The following is a 9,306-nucleotide window of genomic DNA, read 5'->3' on the forward strand; positions in this document are numbered from 1 at the left end:
GTCGGGGACATGGCGGGTGGCGTCCTTGCTCTCCGCGGTGTTGAGCCAGGCGAGGAAATGGCTGGCGGTGGTGTCCTCTGCCTGCTCAGGAGAGGCCTCCGCGAAGGCATCTGGCTCCTGCTCGAGCAGGTCCACCGGCTTCAGCTGCACCAGCTGCCCCGGGGTCCCCATGGGCCCTGGCCCCCCCTGCCAGACGCTGCCCTGGGGCAGCTGGTAGGTGATGGGGGGCAGCTGGGCAGGCTCAGAGGCCGCCGGCAGCCCCGGGACAGAGCGCAGCATGGCGGCAGCGACCGGTGGCGGCGCGGCTGCAGCACTGATGCTCTGACACCCCGTCGTCGGGTGGTTTGTTTCTGCCCCGTTATGACATCACCCCTAACGACAGCCCGTAACCTGGGACCGGCTGTGAGCCGCGCCGCAGGCAGTGGGCTTCTGGGCACGCCGGCCCCTCGCTCCGTGGCTGCCCTCAGCCTTGGCTGAACCACAGCCCAGAGGACACCGGGCCCTGTACCTACACCCCGTTGACGGCTGCTCGGAGCAAAACCAGCCTGGTGACTGCCGTGCAACTTTTCAGTGTTATTCGTCCTGGTGTAAAGCTCCCCAGATGCAGGCACCAGCTGCCCTGGTGCCAGCTCACGCAGGAGGAAGCTGAGGCACGGGCTGGCTAACGCCAGTGATGAAGCCGCAGCTACTCTGTCCCTGCCGTATCTGCTGCCAGTCTGGAGGGTGGAAGGTGCCGCCCGGGGCCGCGGAGAGGAGAGTGGGGGGACAGGGAGCCCCGTCCTGACTCCTCGCTGGCTTCACTCCTGGCCAGCTGCTTTTCCTCTGTGCCATAACATCCACACACCCATAAAATGCACATCAGGCTAAAATAAGGGTTAAGGCTGACATCAAAGCGAGCTGCACTGCGGCAGCTTTAGACCCGGCAGGTGCTGATCGTTCCACTTCTGCAGGAGATCAGAGGCCAAGCGGGAGGCAGGACCCTCCGACGGCGCCGCAGCCCAGCCAGGGGCTCAGGAGTCGCGGAGCAGCACTCACCGGAGGCAACTCAAGACACAGCCACAGGTTTTGGTGTGATTTCAAACTAAACCCAAGAGAGCAGAAAACACTCAGCTTGATACACCTCAGACCAAATACTTCTTCATCGTTCTTCAAGTATCCCCCGTGCAGAACTGATCCCAGCACAGCACTTCACCTCTAGAAGAACGTGTCTAATGATCACAGCAAGGAACAAGGAGCTGAGATCCCCACGTCCTGGCCCTCGCTCTCCTTGAAATTATTCCACACACACACTCACTCACACAAAATAAAAAAGAGAACCAAAAGTTCGGAGAGCTTGCCGGCAGGGCACTCCACTGCCTGCCAGAGCGTGGTGTCACTCACGCCAGCTAGCGCTCTGTTCTGTTTCACACGCCCTGGTTTATTTATTTTCTTAGTCTGAAGAATCTGTTTGTGCTTCTACACTTAAACTTGCTGGTTTGAGCAAAACTACCAGCGGGCCCCTCTCCTGGGGGAATGAGGCCACCAACTTCTGTGGGTGAGAGGGGCCAGTCTGTGTTTCCAGCTCTCACCTGGGGTGTTGATCAGGACGGAGAGCTGGATGCCCCATCCCGCAGGAGCTTCCCTTTGTCGTGGAGCTGGAGCACAGGGACAGAACCCTTTTGGGTGAGTCCTCGACACAGGTGCCCAAAACTAACCAGTAGTGATGAACCCTAAATCCTCCCCAAACTGCATGTATCTCCCCAAATACCCCAAATCCCCTCAAAACCTCCCTGTATTACCGCAAAACACCCATATCCCTTCAAAAAACGCTTATATCCTCCATATCAGCCCAAATCCCCCCATATCTCCCCAAATCATGCCCCATACCCACCCAAACCCCATATCCCACCAAATCACCCCCAAAACAACCCATATTCCACAAATCACCCCAACACCCCTTGTGCCCCAAGATCACACTAACATCTCCCCCAAACACAAGCCATAGCCGTACAAATCACCCCCAAAAACACCCATATTGCCCCAAATCACCCCCAATATTCCCCACTCCCTCATCTTCCCCCAAATCAACTCAACTGCCCCATATTCCTCCTAATCACTTCCCCATATTCCATCAACCCCACCATATCCACCCAAATCATCCCAAAATCGATCCAGGTCCCCCAAATCAATCCAAAACTTCCCCATATACCCCCATATCCCACATAATACCCCCAAACCACCCCAAAACCGACCATATACCTTAAATCACCACTAAAACGTCTTCATATGCCCCCAAACCACTCATATGCCACCAAATCACCCCCAAAACCACCCATATCACCCCAAATCACCCCCAATATCCCCCAAGCCCACATATCCCCCCAAATCACCCCAACCACCCCTTATGCCCCTAAATCACCCCAACATATCTCCCCCAAACACCCTGATATCCCACCAAATCACACCCCCATATCCCCCAACCCACCATATCCCCCCAAACCACTCCAAAACTTCCCCATATCCCCCCAAATCACCCCAAATCCTCCACAAACACCTAAATCAACCTAAAAACCCTCCATATCCCATCAAACACCCCCATATCACCCCCAAACACACTATACACCCAAACCCTCCTCACATCACCAAATATATCCCCCAAATCACCCCAAAACCTCCCCAGATCATTTCAAAACACCCGTTATACCCCCATATTACCCCAAAGCCCCTATATCCCTCCAAATCACCCCATATCCCCATGCCCTCTCAAATCAACCCAAAACACCCCATATCCCCCAAAACATCTATATACCCCCATACATATCACCCCAAAACTCCACAATCCCCCCAATCATCCCAAAACACACCCGTATCACCCCATATCATCCATATTACCCCAAAACCACACATATCCCCCCAAATAACCCCCAACTCCCCCATATCCCCTAAATCATCCCCAAAACTTCCCCATATCCCCCCTTATCCCCCATATCACCCCAAACCTACTAAACCACCCCAAACTTCCTCTATATTCCCAAAACCACCCGGACCCCCAAAATCTCAAGAGACACCCCAAGCGTGCTACAGATCCTGCCCCCACAGCTCCCTGAGTGCCCACAGACAAGAGAGGTTTGGGGTGAACCGGGTGGATTTTGGGGGGGGGGGGGGTATAAAACTGGAGGATTTGAGGTATGACAGGAATTTGGGAGTGAAATTGAGAGATTTTGGGAACATGGAGTTTGGGATGAAACTGAGGGATTTGAGCCATGGTGGAGTTTGGGGTGGAAAGGGGCAATTGCAGGTATGGGGGGATTTGGGGTGAAATGAGGGAATTTGGGGTACAGGGGGGAAAAAGGGATTTTGCCTACAGGGATGTTTTGGGGTCAAACTATGGGGGGATTTGGGGATGGAACTGGGTGGTTTTGGGGGTGCTGGAGTAAATTCTGGGGACAAACGGGGGGATTCTGTGGTTCCAAAAGAGATTTTGGGGTGAGTGTGGGAGATGTGGCAGTCAAACTAGAACATTCTGGGTGAAAACAGGGGGATTCTGGGTCCAAGGAAGATTTGGGGGTTGTATTGGGTCTGGCTGAACTGGAATCGGTTTTCCCCTATAGCAGCCCTCACGGTGCTGTGGTTTATGCTGGGAGCTGCAGGGTGTTGGCAGCACCCTGGTGTGGTGGCTGCTGCTGAGCAGGGCTTACACAGCACCAAGGTTCTTTCTGATATTTCCCCCAGTGGGACGGGGTGGGCAAGATCTTGGGAGGGGACACAGCCAGGACAGCTGACCCAAACCGACCAAAGGGATATTCCATACCATATGACGTCTGCTCAGTATAAAGCTGGGAGAAAGGAGGAAGGGGGTGGGATCACCCTTGGTCCTCCGAGGCAACTACTCCGCGTATTGGAGCCCCGCTTCCTGAGAAGGCCCGACATCGCCTCTTCATGGGAAGTAGAGAATAAATCTGTTTGCTTTTGCTTCCGCGCGCGGACTTTTGCTTTGCTTTGCTTATATTAAAACTGCTTTTGTTTCACCCACAAGGGTTAGTTTATCTTCTTTCCCCTCTTTACCCTGTTGAGAAAACAAAGGGAAGGGGGGGGGGAAGTGATAGAGCGACTTGGTGGATACCTGGCATTTAGCCAGAGTCAAACCATCACAGTCTATTCTGGCGCCCAACGTGGGGCAAAACAACGGCAGTTTTATATTTAATGTGCTGTAGCTATAGTAGTTATTAAGCAACAAGCTCTTGTGCTGGTCACGGGCTTGTTTATTGCGCTGCTTATCTTTATTTTGTTAAGCTCGGGAACATGCTGCAAGGAATCGGGAACATCATGAGTGGTTTTATTTTGCAGGCTCCCGAGGTACTTAGTCATCCTTATGTTAGTTCACTGATACTCTTTGTTAATGCTGTTCGCCTGTTGTGGGTTGTGTGGAGCTCGGTATGCTCTTGGTGTAAGAGAACGCAAATTTTGAGTGAATCGGTGCCAAAATGTGCTCTGAGGCGGCCTGTTCCTGGGTGGCAGGGAGAGTGGAAGGAGTTGGGCAGATTCCTAGGACGGTTATCACCTCCTGTAGCCTGGGATCTCACCCCTGAACAGGCAAGCAACCCCACAAAATTGACACATCACCTGATAGAGGGGTGCCTTGCCTATCCCAATGAGAATCAGCAACTTCTAGCACTTTACTGGGGCCTGGCCTGTGCTTATCGAGCTGCAGTTCAGCACTCTCAAAGGGCTGTGGTTGACATGGGAACTCAAACAATAACAACAACAGAGATTGCCCCAGTAGTAAAAAAGAAACAATGGACAAGGAGAACAACAGGCCCATACCCTCGATTAATAAGGGAGGAGAAAGAGGAGGAAGAAGCTGGTCCTTCAGCAAAGGTATCAGAAGAGGGAATAACAGAACTGAAACAGGAGGCAGAAACTACCCGGTCCCTGACGTCATCAGAACTGCGAGATCTGCGGAAAGACTACTGCCGCCAGCCGGGTGAGCGGATCGCTGCCTGGCTGCTGCGATGCTGGGATAACGGGGCAGATGCTCAACAGCTGGAAGGTAAGGAAGCCCAACAGCTGGGTTCCCTTGCTAGAAATCGAGGAATTGAAAGGGGAATTGGAAAAGAGACAGCAATTTGCAGTCTGTGGAGACGGCTCCTTTCAAGTGTTAAAGCAAGGTATCCTTTTAAGGAAGATCTTATGGACCACACCCCAGGGAAGTGGGCTACTGCAGATGAAGGTGTCCAGTACCTGAGAGAATTAGCAGTGATGGAAGTCATCTATGGTGATCCAGATAATGATGAAGCCCCTAAAAATCCAGAGGATGTCCCATGCACACGGGCCATGTGGAGGAAGGTGATTAAAGGTGCGCCATCCTCGTATTCTGCCGGCTTGGCCGCAATGTACTACCCAGAAATGGATGCAGGAGAAGGACTAAGATGTACGCCAGCTGTGGAGGCAGTCTCTTCCTGGCTTCAGAACTTTGAAGAGAGTCTTGGTACCTCCTCATCTCTACGGGCGAGTGCCCTGGATGTTAGGAGCTCCCCAAGAAATCATTTCTCTTCTGTCCCAGTCAGGGGGAAAGGAAAGCCAAGGCGCATGACACGTGGCGAACTCTGGTTCTTCCTGCGCGACCAGGGGGAGGACATGAGGAAGTGGGATGGTCAACCCACCTTTAAGTTGGAAGCACGTGTACATGAATTGCGAGGAAAGACCCCTGCCAACAAGAAGACATCTAAGAAGGTTGCTAATGTAGCTGGTGTAAAACCACAAGGAAGTAACCAGCGATCTCCCAGATACAGAAAGACTGAGATCACCTCCCTTGATCCTGAAGAAGGAACCTCCGGCCTGGCACGGCAAGAGTCAGACAGTGAGTACTCCGACCAAGAACAGGAATAGAGGGCCCCTGCCTCCAGCCAGGAGGAGGAAAGGGATGATCAGGTGTATTGGACAGTGTGGATTCGATGGCCTGGCACATCAAATCCACAGAAGTACCAGGCTTTAATTGACACCGGGGCACAATGTACACTAATGCCGTCAAGTTATAGAGGGGCAGAACCTATCTGGATCTCAGGAGTGACAGGGGGCTGTCAAGAACTATCAGTATTGGAGGCCGAGGTTAGCTTGACTGGGGACAAGTGGGAAAAACATCCCATTGTAACTGGCCCAGAAGCCCCTTGCATCTTGGGCATTGACTATCTCAAGAGGGGATACTTCAAAGACCCAAAAGGATACCGATGGGCTTTTGGTGTGGCCAGTGTGAATACAGAAAAGGTAAAACAGTTGTCTAATCTGCCTGGCCTCTCAGAAGATCCTTTTGTTGTGGGACTGTTGCAAGTTGAAGAACAACAGGTGCCAATTGCTATGAGGACCGTGCACCGACGGCAGTATCGTACAAACCGAGACTCTCTGGCTCCCATCCAAGAACTGATTCGTCAACTGGAGAACCAAGGTGTCATCAGTAAGACACATTCACCTTTTAATAGCCCAATATGGCCAGTGCGAAAGTCTGACAGAGGATGGAGGTTAACAGTAGACTATCGTGGCCTGAATGAAGTGACGCCACCACTGAGTGCTGCTGTACCAGATATGTTAGAGCTCCAGTATGAACTGGAGTCAAAGGCAGCCAAGTGGTACGCCACAATTGACATTGCCAATGCATTCTTTTCAATTCCTTTGGCAGAAGAGTGCAGGCCACAGTTTGCTTTCACGTGGAGGGGTGTCCAGTATACCTGGAATCGACTGCCCCAGGGGTGGAAGCACAGCCCCACTATTTGTCATGGACTAATTCAAACTGCACTGGAAAAGGGTGATGCCCCTGAACATCTACAATACATTGATGACATCATTGTGTGGGGCAATGAGGCAGAAGAAGTGTTCAAGAAAGGACAAAGAGTAATTGAGATTCTTCTGAGAGCTGGGTTTGCCATAAAGAAAAGCAAGGTCAAGGGACCAGCACGAGAAATTCAGTTCTTGGGAATAAAATGGCAAGATGGACGCCGTCATGTGCCATTGGATGTTGTCAACAAGACAGCAACTATGTCTCCACCGACCAACAAGAAGGAAACACAAGCTTTCCTAGGATTTGTGGGATTCTGGAGGATGCATATTCCAGGTTACAGTCAGCTTGTGAGCCCTCTCTATCAAGTGACCCGAAAGAAGAACAATTTTCAGTGGGGTCCTGAGCAGCAACAAGCCTTTGAGCACATCAAACAAGAGATAGCTCGAGCGGTAGCTCTTGGGCCTGTTCGGACAGGACCAGCTGTGCAAAATATACTTTACACATCAACTGGGGAGCACGGACTCACATGGAGCCTCTGGCAGAAGATACCAGGTGAAACTCAAGGTCGACCATTAGGATTTTGGAGCCGGGGATATCGAGGATCAGAAGCCCACTACACTCCGACTGAAAAGGAGATACTGGCAGCATATGAGGGGATTCGAGCTGCTTCAGAAGTTGTTGGTACAGAAGCACAGCTCCTCTTGGCACCACGGCTGCCTGTATTACATTGGATGTTCAAAGGAAACATCCCTGCCACACACCATGCAACCAGTGCTACCTGGAGTAAATGGGTCGCGTTAATCACGCAACGGGCTCGACTGGGGAAACCCAACCATCCAGGGATCCTGGAAGAGATCATGGACTGGCCAGAAGGTAGAGATTTTGGAGTGCGGCCTGAGGAGGTGGCTCGTGCCCAAGAGGCACCGCCATATAACGAGTTACCAGAAGATGAGAGGCGTTATGCTCTCTTTACTGATGGATCCTGTCGTGTGGTAGGAAGCCATCGGAAGTGGAAAGCTGCTGTGTGGAGTCCCACAAGACAAGTCGTTGAGGCCACTGAAGGAGAAGGAGAGTCAAGTCAGTTCGCAGAAGTAAAAGCGATCCAACTTGCCCTAAAGATTGCTGAACGGGAAAAGTGGCCAGTATTATATCTCTACACGGACTCCTGGATGGTGGCTAACGCCCTGTGGGGGTGGCTACAGGAGTGGAAGAAGACCAATTGGCAGCGCAGAGGTAAACCCATCTGGGCTGCTGCATTGTGGCAGGACATCGCTGCCCGAGTGGAAAACGTGGCTCTAAAGGTGCGTCATGTAGATGCTCATGTGCCCAAAAGGCGTGCCACTGAAGAACACCAAAACAATGAGCAAGCAGACAAAGCTGCCAAAATTGAAGTAGCTCGGCTGGACCTGGACTGGGAGCGTAAGGGTGAGCTGTTTGTAGCTCGATGGGCCCATGAAACATCAGGGCATCTTGGCAGAGATGCAACGTACAGATGGGCTCGTGATCGAGGGGTGGACCTGACCATGGAGGCCATCTCACAGGTCACTCACGAATGTGAAACATGTGCTGCAATCAAGCGAGCCACACGAGTAAAGTCTCCCTGGAACAGAGGGCGATGGCTGAGTTTTCAATACGGTGAGGCCTGGCAGATTGACTATATTGGACCACTGCCACGAACACGCCAAGGCAAGCGCTACATACTCACCATGGTAGAAGCAGCTACGGGTTGGCTAGAAACGTACCCTGTAAATCATGCCACTGCCCGAAATACCATCTTGGGTCTTGAAAGGCAAATTTTATGGCGGCATGGTACTCCTGAAAGAATCGAGTCAGACAACGGGACCCATTTTCGAAATAATCTTATAAACTCCTGGGCAAAGAAACACGGCATTGAGTGGGTGTATCACATCCCTTATTACCCACAAGCGTCTGGAAAGATTGAAAGATATAACGGACTGTTGAAGACTATGTTGAAAGCATTGGACAATGGGGGATGGAAGCATTGGGATATAAATTTAGCAGAAGCCACTTGGCTAATTAATACCAGAGGATCTGTTAACCGTCCTGGGCCTGCCCAAACAAACCCCCTTCATCCTGTGGGAGGAGATAAGGTCCCCGTAGTACACACAGGGAGGTGGCTGGGGAAGGCAGTGTGGATTGCTCCTCCCTTGGGAAAAGGCAAGCCCACTCGTGGGATGGTCTTTGCTCAGGGACCTGGATGTACTTGGTGGGTAATGCGGGAGGATGGGACTACTCAGTGTGTGCCTCAAGAACATTTAACCTTGGGGGGAAAGTAATCTGTGGGATGAGTTGTATGTTGCAGGAAGTGATGGAGGAAGTAGGAACGATGAAGAGTGAACCAGACACGTGCAATGACGACCCAAACCTAGCCGGTGCTGGAGTCCAACGGTCAAGCATACTTCTGTCCTGAGCATCTATCTTGACAGATGGAAGCCAAGACACTGAACATCTGAAGAAGTGAAGAAAGCTTATGGAATAGATAAATGAATATTATGTGGGACCTGGGCATAACGTAAATGGTATGGAATAAGGGG

Source organism: Athene noctua, chromosome 32 (assembly GCF_965140245.1).
Source record: "Athene noctua chromosome 32, bAthNoc1.hap1.1, whole genome shotgun sequence".
Lineage (NCBI taxonomy): Eukaryota > Metazoa > Chordata > Aves > Strigiformes > Strigidae > Athene > Athene noctua.